We start from the raw sequence: 18052 nt of genomic DNA, 5'->3' as shown, positions 1-18052 counted from the left end.
ACCCTGCTCATGCTCTGTCTCACTCTGTCCCTTTCTTTGAAATAAATAAAAAATCTTAAGATATATATATATATATATATAGTATTATTAAGTGAAAATGGCATATTGCCCATAAAAATATATCAATATTACATAAAACAACATACATATATTTTTGAAAGTTAATGGACTATTTTTTAGTGAAGTTTCAGCTTCACAGCAAAATTGAGCTAAAGTACAGTGTCCACATATAACCCCTGCCTCCACAGTCATACAGCCTCCCCCACTCTCAACATCTTGAACCACAGCGGTACCTTTGTTACAATCTATGAACCTACACTGACACATTATCATCACCCAAAGTCCCTAACACACATTATGGCTCATTCCTGGTATTATACATTCTATTGTTCTTGACAAATATGTAATGACATGTATCTACCATTGTAAAACAATATATTTTTAAAATAGGAAAACATACTTTAAAGTATTAATATTTGTGTTTGGATAATAGAATTGCAGAAGCATATTATGTCTCTGTATTTTTTACTCCAAGTATACATTACTTTATAGTAAAATAATACTTTTCAAGAGCCTCTGTTTAAGTATTGGAACTGAAAGTGAATAGAGAAGTCTTGTCTTGATGATTACTCATAGGAGGCAAAGGAAAGTGAGTCCAACTAAAAAAGATAGATAGAAGAATGAGACTTGATATTTTGAGGGGAAAAGACAAATTTAAAATTAGTCTATAGCACAAAAAGTGGTTGATATCTAGTGTTTAAAAACTAAGGGAAAAATCCATTGGCCCTCAAGAAAAGCACAGATAATACTGTTATCTATCTTAAATAAAACAGAAAAAAGAAATGTAAATGGCTTTAACCTGGGGAAAGAGGCTCAACCTCACTAATACAAAAGCTAAAAATTAAAAATATACTGCAATACCATTTCCCACCTATCATATTGGCAATAATAAAAAAAAAAACTTGATAAGATATTCTGTGATGATTCTGTGGATGTCCAGGGAAGTATTTACTCTTTGAACTGGTGGTCTTACTTCTAGGAAGCTATCCCAAAATGCACTAGCAAATATATGAAATAACATAAAGTTATTTGTTGAAACACTCTTTTAGACAAAAATGAAAATAACCGAAATGCCCAAAGATAAGGAATTATTTGAAAAAAAAAAAAACATGGTAACATGCAAACAATGAGTAGTATGAAATTATAAAAAGTCTTAAGAGAGTTCTCTGCATACAGTGATGGAGTGGTCTCCAGAATATAGTGTTAGTAAGAAAAAAATAAGAAAAGTAAAATTTAGAGCAGTGTGTTTACTGTGCAATCTTTTATGTAAAAAATACATATAATCATATATACTTATATAATTAGGAATGAATATGCATACATGCACACATATACATAATTGCTCATATTAAAAATAAAACACGGAATAATAAACCAAACACTGATGAAAATGATTACTTACATAGTGAGGAAGGAAATAAGGTTAGGGGATTGGGAGGGAGGCAGAAGCTAGACTTCTCTGAATAAATCCTGTTTTATAGACTTGATATTGGAGCAATGAAAGTGTTTACATAATTATAAAGCAAAGTTAAATCAAAATGACAAAAAGAGTACTGAAATATAAAAAGACAAAGGAACCCAACTATATCTCTAGTTGGTGGCATAATTACATAGAGAAGAATTATTTAAAGAGATTTTAAGGGACGCCTGGGTGGCTCCATGGTTGAGCATCTGCCTTCAGCTTAGGTTGTGATCCCAGAGTCCTGGGACCAAGTCTCTCATCGGGCTCCCCGCATGGAGCCTGCTTCTCCCTCTGCCTACATCTCTGCCTTTCTCTCTCTGTGTCTCTCATTAATAAATACATAAAATCTTTAAAAATAAATAAATAAATAAATAAATAAATAAATAAATAAATAAATAAATAAGATTTAAGAACACAGTATTTTGGTGGCATATGGCATATATTTATACCATAGAGAGAGATATCTTATGGTCAAAAACACTAAAAAGCAATGATCTTATTCTGAAAACATTATTAACATAATATAATATTATTATGGTTATCTTGAAACATACACATACACACACTCACACATCTTGATATATTTCTTTTTAAAAAGCTACCCATAAACATACCCATACAATTTGGCAGGTGAATTTTATCAAATATTCGAGAAACAGATAATTCAAAGTTTATATAAGATTTTTCAAAGAAAAGAAAATTGGGGAATGTTTTCTCTTCTCGTGATAGAATAATGCACCCCCACCAAAGATATCCATGTCCTAACTCTGGAACCTGTGAATATTTGCCTGATGTGGCAAAAGAATTTTGCAGATGTGATTAAATCAAGGATTAAGAAAGATTATCCTGGATTATATAGGTCCAATGTAAATTCGGTGGAATTATGAGTGTACTTAGAGATAAAAGAGAAAGGTAGAAAAATCAAAGTGAAAGAAGTAACAACAGAACAAAGGTCAGTGATGTGATTGCTGGCTGGAAGGAGACCATGAGTCAAGGGATACAGGAAACCCCTAGAAGATGGAAAAGGCAATAAAACTGATTCTCTCCTAGAGCCCATGGAGTGAGCATGGGCATACTGACACCTTAATCTTGGCCCAGTGAAATTCACTTTAGACTTGTGATCTCCAGAACTGTAGGATAGTAAGTTTGTGTTGTTTTAAGTCACCGAGTTTATAGTAAATTATTAAAATAGCAAAAGGAAACTAACACACCCCCTGTATCTTTTAAAGGAATAGCATAATTTTGATTACCAAATTCCAAGTCAGTGTGAGAACAAAAGAATATAGGTTAATCTCATTCTTGAATAAGCATTCTAAACAAAACAATGGCAAAACAAATCAAGCAAATATTAAAAAAATAAAACATCATTATCAAGTTGAATTTATCCTAGGCATATGAGGACATTTTATCATTAGAAAAGTTATTAAAGTAATTCACCACCATAACAAATTGAGGAAAAGCCACAAGATAATCTTGATAGGTGAAAAAAATGCGTTCAATATAATTCAAAACACATTTACAATTAAAAACTAAAAACTCGAGGCACCTGGGTGGCTCAGTGGTTGAGCATCTGCCTTTGGCTCAGGCCAGGATCCCAGAGTCCTGGGATCAAGTCCTGCATCAGGCTCCCCAGGGATGATGAATACATCATGAATACATAAATAAAATCTTAAATAAAATAAAATACTAAAAAATAAAAACTCTTGGGCCATGATGAAGTACTTAGGAGCAGAGTAGCTCTTGTGTTGCAAGCAACTATAAAACTAAGTGAAATATATTAATTACTGTTTTTAGATGTTGGATAAAAGTAACACATGACCCCAGGCCCTGAGAGAAAGGAATAAAATGAAATGACCACCCCATGATCACCTGGCTATCTACCTGAATGCACTTTGCAGACTGTGGTATAGGGAGAGCAATCTCAAACAGCATGGCAGTCTTGCTGAACAAAGGAGAGAGACATTGGAACTCAGAGCTCTTAAGGTGGCTAGAATTGACAGGGAAGTACACCCAAAGAAGGGAGCTAAACAGAAACAGAAGCCTAGACAGGAGATCCTCTTCTTTGACCAAATACTGAGCTGTGCATATGCAGAGTGAGACTCCACAGGCTGGGTAACAAAAGATGACCAGGGAAGAAAGAAATACTAGTGGACGAATTAATGATCAGACCTCACAAACAACTAGCAGACCTCACAAAGATTGGGATACATTTGATATCCAACCAGCCAGAATGGTGAGAACTCACGGAACCCACTTGGTATTTGGAGAGATCCTAGAAAGGAGCTCAATTGGTCCTAGCTACATCAGACCCATTCCAATACAGCTTAAGGATGAGCTTGAAAATATGAAGCTGGGGCTCCTGGGTGCTCAGTTAAGCATCTGCCTTCGGCTCAGGTCATGATCCCAGGATCCTGGGATTGAGCCCCACATTGAGCCCCACATCGGGCTTCCAGCTTAGTGGGGAGTCTACTTCTCTCTCTGCCCCTCCCCCTGCTTGTGCTCCCTCTCTCACTCACTCTTTCTCAAACAAACAAATAAATAAAATCTTTTTTAAAAATTAAAAAAATAAAAATATAAACAGATTCATAAGTAACTCAATGCCTGTTCCTTTAAGTGTTGGGACACCCTAAAAGAAGACAAATTCTTGCCTTCAACAATGTAACATTCATAATGTCTAATATCTAATCTACTGAAGATGTGCAAAAGTAAGAAAATGGCACTTTTAACCAGGAAGAAAATCAATCAATAGAAACAGACCCAGAAATTATACGGGTGATGAAAGTCATAGAAAAAGACTTTACAAATAGGTCTAAGGATATAAAGGACAACATACACATATTAAAGGTATAAATAGGAAATTTCAATAGAGAAAGAGAAACTATAAAACAGGAGTTGACAGGAATTATAAAACTAAAAAATACAATATCCAAAATATATTGATTGAATATTATTTATCAATAGATTAGACACTGCTGAAATAGTGAATTTGAAGACAGGCAGTGGTATCTATCCAAACTGAAGCCTAGAAAGTAAAAAAAAGAAAGCTTACCATATGGGAAAACATATGGGACAACATTAGGATAAAAAAAGAAAAAGAGATAAATTGGGGTAGAAGAAAATGTGAAGAAAAATTAGAAAAATATATTTAACAAATGATAATAAAAACACAACATAAAATGTCTGTAGATTGAAGCAATGCTTAGAGGGAAATTTATAGTTCGTGCTTTTATTTGAAAAAGATAAATTATTAAAAATAATGATCTAACTTACCAACGTAGAAAGCTAAGCTAAAAAGCAAAAGCAAATTAAACTCAAAATAATCAGAAGGAAGGAATTACTAAATATAAAGGCAGAAATAAATAAAATAAAAAGCCAACGAATAATACAGAAAAATCAGTGAAATAAAAAGTTGGTTCCTTGAAAGGTTAATAAAATTGATAAGCCCCAACTAGATTCGGGGAAAAACAACAACAACAACAACAAATTACCAATACCAAAAATAAAAGAGCAACATTGCAGATTGTATGACTTTAGAATAACATTAAGAGGATATGAAAAATTTTAAACGTTTGACAACTTACACAAAGTGTAAAAATTCCTCGAAAGAAAAGAAAATCACCAAAATGCATACAAGAAGAAATAGAAAATTTTAACAGCGCTATACATATCCATTAGATTTAATTTGTAATCAACATATTCACAACTTCAACTTGAAATTAAAATTGAAAACAAATGCACACTAGATCCAGATTGTTTCACTGTTGCATTTTTAAAATTTACGTTTTTATAATACAGAGAGGAGGAAACATTTTCCAACTCACTTTACGAGGCCAGCCTAACCCTGATAACAAAATCAATAAGACATGAAAAGAAGAAACAATATCTCTCATGAACCTTAGTGCAAATATCCCTATTAAAATATTTGCAAATTTAATCCTACAATGTATAAAGAGGATGATACTTTATGATGAAATTGGGTTTATGCCAGGAATGCATGGTTGGTTTAACATTCTACAATTAATTAATGTAAATCATCAAATTAATATAATATGATCATGTTAATAAATGCAGAGAAAACATTTGAAAATAATTTAACATCCATTCCTGATGAAAACTCTTAGAAAACTAGGATCAGAAGAGAACTTCCTCATCAATGGAAGACACCTACAAAGACCTACAGCTAACATTATAACTTAGTGGTGAAAAGTTGAATACATTTCTCCTAAAATGGGGAACAGGGAAAGGATAGTCAATATCATTGCTTCTATCCAACATTTACTTCAGTTCCTACTCAATGCAATCAAACAAAAAAGACAAAAAAAAGAAAAAGAACACGGATTTAAAAGTAAATAGTAAAACTGTTTTAAATTGAATTTTGTATGTAGAAAATGCTACAAACTCTACAAAAAATTATTAGAGCTAATAAGTGAGTTTAGCAAGTTTGGCATATTCGTTACCTATGGTTGCATAATATTACCTCCAAATTAGCAACTTAAGACAACAAACATCTATTACCTCACGGTTTCGTTGATCAAAAGTTGGGGCACAGGTTAGGTGAAGGAGGATCCACTTGCAATCTATGGTTGTTGGCTGGATTCAGTTCCTTATGAACTGTGAAGGCTTCCATTTTTCTGCTGGTAGTGTTTAGAGATTCCCTCAGTTCCTCACCATACTGTCTGTCCTCTCCATTGAACAGACCCAGCAGTGCAGCTGGCTTCCATCAGAGCAACTGAGTAAAGAAAAGCAAGCTAGAAGCAGCAAGACAAAAGTCAGCCCTTTTGTAACCTAAACCCATCCCTTTTGCCATATTCTATTTGTTAGAGAAAAGATACTAAGTCCAGCCCACATATAGGGTGAGGATATTATATAAGGATATGAGTACTGGAAGAGAGGATCATTACTGGGGGTTATAAGAAACTGTCTACTAGATCCAAGTCACTGTATGAAACACATATAGTGTTATATGTTATATATTAGCAACAAAGAACTGGAAAATGAAATTTTAAAAACACCATTTACTATATCATTAAAAATACAAAATACCTAGAGACAAAGTTTAATGAAATATATTTAAGACTTCTGCAATGAAAACTACAAATGATTATTGAAATAAATGAAAGAAAACCTAAATAGATGGAGAAGTATACCATGTTCATGCGTTGGAAATCAAAACATTGTTGTGATGTCACTATTTACCAAATGCAATGCCAATCAACATTTCTGCAAGATTTTTGTAGAAATTGAAAACAGACTCTAAGATCTATATGGAAATGCAAAAGACCTAGAATATCCGAAACAATCTTGGGAATGAAGAACAAAAGTAGAAGACTTAAGCTATTTGATTTCAAGATTTATTTTATTTTATTTTATTTTTTTAATCCTTTTCTTTTTTTTTTTTTTTTATTTTATTTATTCATGATAGACACAGAGAGAGAGAGAGGCAGAGACACAGGCAGAGAGAGAAGCAGGCTCCATGCACCGGGAGCCTGACGTGGGATTCGATCCCGGGTCTCCAGGATCGCGCCCTGGGTCAAAGGCAGGCGCTAAACCACTGCGCCACCCAGGGATCCCTGATTTCAAGATTTAATATAAGTTGAAGCAATTAAGACGATGTGGTATTTCTGAAAAGATGAACAAATAGATTAATGGAGCCAGAGAGAGAACAGAAATAGACCTATGCTTATATGAGTTGCTGACTTTTGGCTGAAATGTCAAAACACCTTAACACCTTTAACATAAAAGCTATAACTTTAAAGTTTCTTGAAGAATACATAGGAGACTATATGTACAACTTAGAAATAATGAAAGATTTAGAACCTCTGGAAATCCCTGTCAATTTAAAAAAGATTGATGAAATGGAGTAATAGAAGCATTCTACATTTCAAAAAACATTGTTAGGGGTGCCTGGGTGGCTATTGATTAAGAGGCTGCCTTCAGCTCAGATCATGATCTGAAGGTCCTGGGATTGAGCCCCATGTCCGGCTCTCCACTGAGTGGGGAGCCTACTTCTCCTTTTCCTCTTCTGTCTCTCATACGCTCTCAAATAATAAATAAAATCTTTTTAAAAAAGACATTGTTAAAAAAATAAATAAGCTATGCACTGGGATGAAATATTTGCAATACATTTATCTTACAAAGAATCTGTATCTAGGATATATAGATAAGTACATTTCCCACGAGTCAATACTAAAAACACACACAACCTAAAGTCTGAACAGGCATTTCCAAAGTAGATACACACTGGCTGCAAAACAAATGAAAAGTGCTCAACATCATAAATGACCAGGGCAATTCAAATCAAAACTACAAGGAGATACCACTATACACTCACTAGAATGGCTGGTATAAAAAAAGACTCATCATGCCAAATGTTGGTAAGAATGTGGAACACGCAGAATGCTTAAACTTTTCTGACAGGAGTTTAAAATATTACAACCAATTTGGAAATCTATCTGGAAGTTTCTCACAAAGTTAAACATACCTACCATATGACCTAGCGATCGTACTTCTAGGTATTTATCTGTGTTTTGAAGTAGTCTCTTCCACACCTGTATCCATTACATTCATTAAAAGAACACACTGAGAAAAATTTTTCTTTTTTTTTTATTTTTATTTATTTATGATAGTCACAGAGAGAGAGAGAGAGAGAGAGAGGCAGAGACACAGGCAGAGGGAGAAGCAGGCTCCATGCACCGGGAGCCTGACATGGGATTCGATCCCAGGTCTCCAGGATCGTGCCCTGGGCCAAAGGCAGGCACCAAACCGCTGCGCCACCCAGGGATCCCGAGAAAAAAATTTCTAATGAATATTATGGACATTGGTTATTAGGCAGAGTACAAAAACAACTGAAAGAAAAGTGATTGAAAAAATATGAAGAGGCAGGCGCAACTGGCTGGCTCAGTAGATAGAACATGCAACACTTTTTCTTTTTTAAGATTTATTGGTTTATTCATGAGAGACACAGAGAGAGAGGCAGAGACACAGGCAGAGGGAGAAGCAGGCTCCATGCAGGGAGCCCGATGTGGGACTCGATCCCAGGACTCCAGGATCACGCCCTGGGCCAAAGGCAGATGCTCAGTCACTGAGCCACCCAGGCACCCGGTACATGTCACACTTGATCTCAGGGTCATGGGTTCCAGCCCCACACCAAGTGTAGAGGTTACTTAAGCAAACAAACATGAACAGGCAGTGCTCAGAAGAGACTATATAGAAAGCTCTTCTACCTACGTGGAGATCAAGGAAATGCAAATCAATACCAGAGAGCAACAATTTAAAAAGTCTAAAATACTTAATACCTAAAAAAACTAGTTTTCAAACAATACCTGGTTTTGGCAATAATGTGGAAAATGGAAACTCAGTTGCTGAAAGAGCGTGAATTAGTACAACCCTTTGGAAGATAATTTGGCAAGATGTGGTGTACCTCAAGATAACATATCCTCGACTCTTTGGCACATACTCTTGAGACAAAAAGAAAACAAACCTGTGTGCACAGAAACCATGCCCAGAAATGTTCATAGCAGCAAGGTTTGTAACGACAAATCATTCTGAAAACATTTACATGTTCATCGCTATTAAAATGGGTAATTCTGTATGTCCACACCATCCTGTAATAGCCAGCAATGAAAATGAGTGAGCTAGATTACCTGCAGCAATGTGGATGAATTTCATAAATATAGGAAGAGAAAAATTGTAAAAGAATACATACTGTGTAATGATGACATTATGATGATGCTAAAGTACTAGGATGTTTTATTTATGGATGGACAGATAAGTAGGTAGATGATAGATGGCACAAGGCAATATAGTGTAGTGGTTACTGATAACAGACTCTAGATCCCATCTCCTGGGTTTGTATCCTAGATCTGTATTTTGACAGCTGTGTGATGTTAGACAAGTTACTTAACTTCTCTGTGTCACAGTTTTGTCATTTGTTAAATAAAGATAATTGTAGTATCCAACTTATCGGATTGTTATGGGGACTAACAATGAGTTCATATTTGTAAAGTACGCAGACCTGTGCCTGTCAGAGTATCTGCATCTGCTAAATAAGTACAAATGAGAAATATGAAATGCCAGAGAATGGTCACTGGTAGAAAGATATAAACCTATATTTTGAATATCTTATTTCTTAAGCTGGGTGGTGGATACACAGATGTTTTTACATAATTTCTTAATGGATCAGAAATGTCTCAAAACTTAAAAGCAGGCACCCAAACTATTTCAAGTATACTGTTAAGCTTGTAGAAAGAAAGACAAATTATAACTAGAGACTGATGCTGTGGTGTGTTTCAGATATCTGGGAAGAGAATCTTCCTTAAATGTGTAAGCCTAACTATTGCACTTCAATTTGGATGACATTTTCTAGAAGCATCCCTAAACCTAGGGGACAAAGGCATTGGCCTCGGAATCAGAAAACCTAAATTTTCTTCACATTTCTGCTGTTGATTCATTTTGAGTCTCTGGGCTAGGCTGTCTCCAGTGACATCCTCATGCTTCATTTTATTTATCTTTAGAATGGTTGTGTTGTCTTCCGCCTCTTTCAAATGGCAAGAATGGAACCATCTTTCCTTATCTTCAGCCCAGGAGGGAGAGTTAGAATTTCCATCCCCACCCTCCCCCACTGCCTTTCTCTAACGAGCAAAGAAGTTTATTTTATTTTAATGAAGTCTGTGAAAAATGATTCATGCTTGAAAGCAGCCTTTTCCCTTTACTTATGACGGCTTCAGCTTCCGAGTGTAAGCTAAAATGTAGAAAAATCCTATGTGGTTTCAGGATGTACATATGGGCATATGTGCTGTGCTTTCAAAAATTTCTTTGTTAGTGAATCTATTGTGCACACAAGCAAGAGCAGTCTAGACCCTCGGAAGGGGAGATTCTCAAGAAAAGTTGTCTTCTAATTTCCCAATTGTTTGCTTTCCATTGGTCACATTAGGGAAACAACAACATACTGGTGACAACCGATGGCCTCGGTGTGCACGTACTGTTGCATTTTTGAGAAAGCAGGTGTAGCTGTTTCCTCCCTGCTGTGCCCCACTTCAGAGGCCCAGACCACCGTTTATTTAAAAATAAAACAACAAGAAACAAAATGACTGCTTACCCTTTCCCATGTCATGGGGAATTATACACTGATAACCAGGAGGTCTGGCCTTTTAGGTCTAGTTGTTTGAAAAATAAAAATGAGTCCTCTGCGCAGCTGGTATGCTAATGGCATCTACTCAAGCTTTTCTCCTTATTATAAGGGAAGAAAATATTTGGCTTGCAGGGTCCTGGCTCATCCCTTTCTCTGGTTCCTCGCAGTCAGCATGGTGGGGCCCAGATGCGTCTCTGGTTGACTGACAGTCTCGAGCTTCCATCTAAAAAGAGGTTCAATAAAGCTCAGAGCTTACTTTGTCAAGCATGGTCGCTCTTTCTTTTTAAGCCCTCATACACTTGAAGGGGAATTTAATCCTTGCATTGCTGATTGTTTACACTAAAGGGTTGTGTTGTGAGAGCAATTTGTTGTCGGAGAGACCATTTGAACATTCTAATAAAGCTTTGTGAGAAACATTTTCTCTCCAAACAGAAAGCTAGATTTTTTTGCCATGTATCAATAAACATGAATTACCAGGGGGCTCAGAGCTTCGAACCTGGAGATTCCGAATGAAGCCTACGCTTCACCTATCTACCGATTTTTCATCTTTATTTGTTTCCCAGTGAGTCTAATGGCCCTCCACACGAATGCCACCTCTCCTTGTGCAGGTGACTAACACATCTCTACGGCATCACACTCAACAGTTTTCAGCATTCATTCATTCTTCAAACATTTATGGAGCACTCACGAGTGACTACTGGATGGCGATACCAACATGAGGAAGACTCTGGTTTGTATTTAAGGAGTCCATGGTCTGGTTCAGAAACTAGGCTTGGAGACCAATTACAGCCGACCCCTGAACAACACAGGAGTTAGGGGTGCTGACCCCCACCCCCTCCAGCCTGCCCTGAGACTTCAAGCTCTTGTACCTTAAACATACAGATCCAAGCGCCAGAGAATTGTTTTTCTTATTTCCTTTCAGCTTAGCTGAGGCAGGCAGTATTCTCAGAAGGAACTTCATCTGAAAAAGCACCACCACAGAAAACACAAAAGGAGAAGGAAAGGAAAAACAACGAAGAAAAAATAGAAATCTGTAAAACAATTATGCTGACAAAATATAGATTTTGTGTCTTATGACAGCCAACATTCCTGCCAGACCCACACACTGTTTCTTAAGCTCTTTGCTCGCCCATTCTCTTCCCTACCCTGTGAGAGTCCAGGCTCACAGATGTGGGAAAAGCAGTGTGTAGTCAATACTGCAGATGGGCCACCCTGTGCTATGGTGCAGGCCTCAGGCTCTCCAGGGAGTCAACATCTTTGAAGAAACAGTCTTCCCCAGAGACACTCTCCGGGTCCGCTGGGGATCCTGGCATAATTACAGACCCTCGGCAGAGTGAATGGGGTTATGGTGGGAGTCTTTTCCCCGTGGTTGAGAACGGAAGATCCAATGTTTCAGACATGTCTCTTGCATGACCCTCCCTCCATCCTCCCTATTCCCACCCAAATTCAAATTCAGACCTTGGCTACCTCTTGTTCAAGCTATTGCATTGGTCTAGTCTACAAATGCTGTGGTGATTTCTTTTTTAGCTCCAACAACCCGATCATCTTTCTCCCTCTGTCTACCAGATTGAGAATTTTTCGACCTCCTGGTCAGGGCCAGCCCCCTCCCCAGCCGTATATCCTTCACACACAACCTATGCTGCAGTGAGACCACAGTAACTAGACATACCATTTCCTAAACATGCCCCTGTATCCTATGGATACTTCCCTGGGGAATCCCCTGTTTCTTCAATTTAATGGGCTGAAAATCCCAACTATGCTTATAAATCCACCCCAGAATCATCGACTTGGTGAGCTCTACATCCTTCTCTTGCACTTACTTTACTGATTCGTATTAGAGTTGTTAAAATACATACCTCATTCCCACTGACCTCACTCCCTTCCCCAGACTGGATTATAAGTAATTGAAGACAAGAATAAAATACCTTACAGATCAGTGTGGAGACCAAAAAAGAGACTATGTACATTGCAAGCATGGGGATTGGCACATGATAAGGACTCCACAAACATCATCAAGGTTTGGAACACTGATTCTGGAGTCAAACAGAACTAGGTATGAACCCTAACCACCACTGACTAGCTTAGAGACCTTGAAAATCACTTTTTCTCACAGAGCCTCAGTTGTCTTACCTGAAAAAAAGGGGTTACTTACCACTGTTCCTTCATGGTGTTGTGAGAATAAATTAGGTGGTTGATTAAATTCAACCATAGATATAAAAATATCTATCCACCACCCGGCACTTAGCAACTATTGTTACGGAGACTAGAACGGTGCTTCGTTCTACAAAAGCCCTTAGAAAAGATTTGGGTTGAAGGTTTGTGCCTCAAACGCAAATATTTCCCATAGTATGTGAATCCAGATTCTGGTCAGGGATCCCAACCCTCCCTCGGGTTCCTGTCCCTCCCCATGGGGGAGGGTACCTCTTCGTCCCATCCTGTTCTCTGTGGCTTTGTCCAGGATGGCTCCCTGCCTCGCCCCCCACTCCTGGTGCGCTCTCTGGATGGCAGCTGGTCTCCTGTAGAACGTGCTGCTAAACGGCCCTCCTCCATTGTGCTCACTATGGTTTTCTGGGGAGGACAAGGTAGGAAAGCATTCAATTTTACCGGCTTATTTGAGTTTCTACCATTTTGAAGATAGTACCAAAGGAGCCACACTGGGGAACTTTGCATGTGAGGATATTTGTGCAAGTACCTATTTTAAGTTTATCAGATTTACTATTTTTTTAAAGATTTTATTTATTCATGAGAGACACAGAAAGAGAGGCAGAGACACAGGCAGAGGGAGAAGCAGGCTCCATGCAAGTAGCCCAATGCGGGACTCGATCCCGGAAATCCGGGATCAGGCCCCGAGCCGAAGGCAGACCCCCCACTGCTGAGCCACCCAGGCATCCCTAAATTGATCAGATTTACATGGAAGATTGGATCACATTGCTAATACTAATAAAAGAAAGAAAAAGAAGGCTGGTTCTATTGTCAATCTGAGAGGATCCATGGGATTCATTGCAACCAGGACAACTCCAGAAACCGCCCTATCCAGTTGCTTTGCAGGCGGGCCCTGATTTCCAGCCCTGGAACACCAGACGTACATTTCCTGTGGCTATTAACCAGCCACCCAATTGACAGTCTCAGTTTCCATGTCTGTTCTGTGCGAGAGCAAGCAATGCATTGCAGGAAGCCGATTGATTATTTGCAAGTGGGATACACGATACCATCTCTAGTCCTCCAAACACAGCTGAAATCCAATTCCATCAACTGGCTTGGATTTAGAGGGGAAATGAAAGTCACATTTAGGAAAAGTGGGATTGACTCAACATGTTACTACTGATGCTTATGCAAAAAAAAAAAAAAAAAAAAAAAACAAATACAACAAAAAAGACCTAGTTGTAGAGACATCCCCAGATGAGTTATTCCTGAATATCAATCCCAAGGAATCCCAACTGCGTCTATGAGTTTAGTGATTTTTTTAGTAAAATTTTAGTAAAGTTTGATGACTCTCACAGACCCTCAGCTTTCTTATGTATTGAAAGAGATAATTATGTACCTCATGGTGTTGTTTTAAAGATTAATTTGGATAATAGATGCAGAGGCGAATTACCATGAAGCTAATGAAGATTAAGTTCCTCATTTGCACGAACCCTTTTCAAGACCTTGTGCCTAACTTTATATTTGTAATTTTGCATCCTTTTTCTTAAAGAGGGTGCAAAATCCGATGATCTTTAAAATCCACAAACCTGGGTCTGCTCCTAGGTGGACATACAGGGTACATCCTCGTACCCTGTACATCCAGGTACCTCGGATGGCAAGAAGCAGGTGATGAAGTCAGCAGGAGAGAGGACCTGCAAGAACAGGTGGGCGTCTCTCTGGAGACTTGTAGCTTTTATTGTTTACGAAGTGTCAGAGTGCCTCAACTAATAAGAGATCTAGCAAAATATCCTCTAAAAACATGAGTTCATCATGGCTTACATTGTCACTTCAACTGGTAGGAGCTGTGTCATGACTGAAAAATATTCCTAAGGGACGTAACCTGTCATGGGTGAACTGCAAGCACGGTCACCTGTGGGGGAGAGACTCTGGGGCAGGTGCCTCTCAGATCAGTCACATCAGGCTACAGCCTGCAGGGCCAGCCGCAGCTCCAGGTCTACACGGCCTTTGAGAGAGCTGGGACAGTCCCAGCCTGGTGTGTAGTAAGGGACACAGTGCTTTTCAACAGCCGGCCTCTGCTCCAACCGTTTATTTCAGACAGATGCACAGAGAATCATTTCCGCCCCCCCTTCCTCCTCTTTCCTTCCCCCTCCCCTTCTCCTTATCCTCCCGCTTTTCTTCTTCTCCTTTCTCTCTTCCATTTCATGAATCATGATACAAATTTCAATCCAAGATAAAAATGTACTTTATTTCACCCTTTCGGCTGTGATTAAGTTCTGTCCACAGCAAGGACATTGCCGTTTCCATGGGAACGCATACACTCTAAAGCTGAGGAGGATGGCAGCGTAGAAAAGTAGAAAGAAGGCAGAGAGGTTGGCTACAGTTGCCTTTCACCCACCATGGAGGAAACTGGACTGGAATCCAGGGGCTCAGAGAGATTTACAGCATCCCTAAATCACAGCACCCCCCCCCCCCGAGGAGCCAATAAAACAATTCTGGAGATAAGCAAATGTCCCTTATTGAAAGAGGGCCAGAACGGATTCCATAATCGCCTTTGAAAAGGCATTCAGCTGTTATTTTTTTTTTTAAGGGCAATTATTCAGTAGATGATTCGAGCAACGCCCGGGTGCCGGAGCCGATCCCTGTCGGAATCCAGGAGAGACAGCTTTTCAGCTTTGCTGGGCAAGAACCCAGCCTTGTTCACCGTCTACTCCTTCCAAAGCCACGCTGCTCCACCTCTGCTACGTTTAATCTCTCCAAGCTCTCTATCAAAGTACCCAGGACCTCCCAAAATAAGAGCAAAAATCTCCTCTCTCCCTTTTTACAGTTTTCTCTAAAGAAGAACTCATTATCCAGCCTTCCTATAATTAGTATCGACAACATTGCTGCTGGGTTTAAGCATATACAAATGCTATAGAGGTAGTGTTGGCGGCGAATGCTGATGCCATGGCTCTAACAGGAAAGCAAACAGTCACAATTCTCTGGGAGCTGACAGGGGCTGTGGGAGCCAAGGAAGAGCTGTTTGAGACCAGACTTAGGGCAGGTCTGGCCGAAGAGCCAGTGGTCAGGATGCCTCTAAATTAGTCACCTGATTCAGGGAAAGGGAAAGGGGAAAACATTGTGCCCTTAGGCCATGCAGAGGGCTTCCTGCCTTCAGATGCTGGGGTGAGCACAGGATGCTAAGAGGAAAGTGATCTGTCCCAAGGATCCTGGCCTGGTCAGTAGCATTTCCCCCAACATTGAAGTCACAGCTCATGATACACTTTTGAGCCTTGGTTCTCCCAGGCAAGGCTGCCCAACAGTGAGGAGCTGGCCGCATTCGGAGATGCAGGTGGATTGCCTCGACTTGCACGTTGTCTTGGGCAATGAAGCACCCAGAGCCTCAATTTTCCTATTAAAAATGGGATGATAATATCTACATCAAGTTTGAAATCGGCTGAGAAAAAGTAAGTAAGGCATTCAGTGTGGTGCCTGACATGGTCCGTGAAAATTGCTTAATAAATAGTGAATGTTATTAATCATGGTATCATTCGGCCCTCCTAATGAAGGCTCCCCAAGAAGGTGGCTCAGCCTCCTTGCCTGTAACCTCCGTCACTTAGGATGGGACCTCTCACATGGACACAGCCCTACCTCTTTCCCTTCTAGCTTCTAGGGGTGGGGGACACACTGGAGCACAGGCCCCCCCCACGTCCTCCACCCTCCGTCTCTCCCTGGGTCCTAATCTGACCTCTTCCAGGTAGATGTGCTGGATGATTTCCTTTATTGCAGAGACGGAGCATGAGCTGGGTGGGGGGAGCAGACTCCCCGGGACCCCAGGTCAGGGCCCGCGTCCACGCAGAGGCCTAGCCCACTGAGCCACCTCGGCGCCCCTTCCAGGCCGACTTCCAAGCTCAATACTGCCTGTGCCTCTGTCCTTCTCCACCGTCCAGGGCCCGCAGCTCGGGGTTGCTCGGTGGCCGCCCTCCGGTTCTTTGTCCCTCGGTGCATCCTCACCGAGGCCCTCCCTGCACCCCAGCTGCACGCACAAGGCTGCCGACAGCTCCCCTGGCTCAGCCCCTGCCCCCCACACTCACCCTCAGGCCTTAGCCCAGGCCACCCAGCCGAGGGCCTTCGGTGGGCCCTCCTGAGGCCCTGCCCATGCCCAGTCTGTACTCTCCGTCCTTCTGGCTTGTGGCACCGCCTGCTCATTGATCTGTCTCCCACTCTACTGGGAGCTCTAGGGGATGTGCAGCAAGTCTCATTCATCTTTGTGAAGTCCTGTGCTTACGGCATTTCCCGGTCCCTAGCAAGAACTGACTGCTTTGGGGTCTTTGTTGGATGAGTCGTGGACTGATGAGAGGCCCCCAAACCCTAAACCAGTCCATACAATGAGCTGTGGCCATCAACTGGGGCCACTCTTATGAGAACACTGGTGGCCACTCTCCTCAGATCACAAGTGCATGGGGAACTCGCTGCCCCATGGGGCCGGGGCCAAGTTCTCCTCTTTAGGGGCCTTTCGGGGAGTCCCAACCCTCAGCACACCCAGCAACAGGGGATAGACACAAGAATGTGCCCCCACTGCTGCTCTGAGACAAGGTGGAGCCCAGGGAAATATTTTTTTCTGGGATTTTGTCTAGATAAGTAGTTTGATGATAAAAATAATGACAAAGCTCATAGGCCCATGTGAGGTAGAGTAATTAAGTGATGAGGATTTTGACTAATGGATAAAAAAGGAGCCCTTATTTCTTTTTTTGCAGACCAATCAGCGCATGAAGAGTCTTGATAGGGGTGCCTGGGTGGCTCAGTTGGTTAAGCATCTGCCTTCGGCTCAGGTTGTGATCCCGGGGTCCTAGGATTGTCCCCATTGAGCAGGGAGCCTGCCTCTCCCTCTCCCTCTACTGGTCCCCTGTTTGTGCTCTCACACTCTCTCTGTCAAATAAATAAGTAAAATCTTTTAAATAAAGAGTCTTCATAATGTCCAGACACCATGTTTTCCTACTCAAGGTCAGGAGCCATTTCCTTGTGTTCTTAACTGTCGACTGAGCAGGTTCTGTGAATTTTTATATCTTTCACCACGGGTAAGAGGTAATAATACCATTATCACCCATGATAATATAGCTCCTTAGGGCCAGTTTATATTGAAACAATGTAGATCTTTGGCCTCTGTTTAATGTCTGTCCCCGAATCACTTCTGATGCTGCATCATGCAGCCTGCCCCCATAAAGACTTCCTTTGCTGGTTCTCTCAAAGATCGTTTCTGTGCTTCATTGATAATGTCC

The sequence above is a fragment of the Canis lupus genome, chromosome 37 (genome assembly GCF_011100685.1).
Source record: "Canis lupus familiaris isolate Mischka breed German Shepherd chromosome 37, alternate assembly UU_Cfam_GSD_1.0, whole genome shotgun sequence".
Taxonomy (NCBI): domain Eukaryota; kingdom Metazoa; phylum Chordata; class Mammalia; order Carnivora; family Canidae; genus Canis; species Canis lupus.
Note: the sequence above shows the minus strand (reverse complement) of the source record.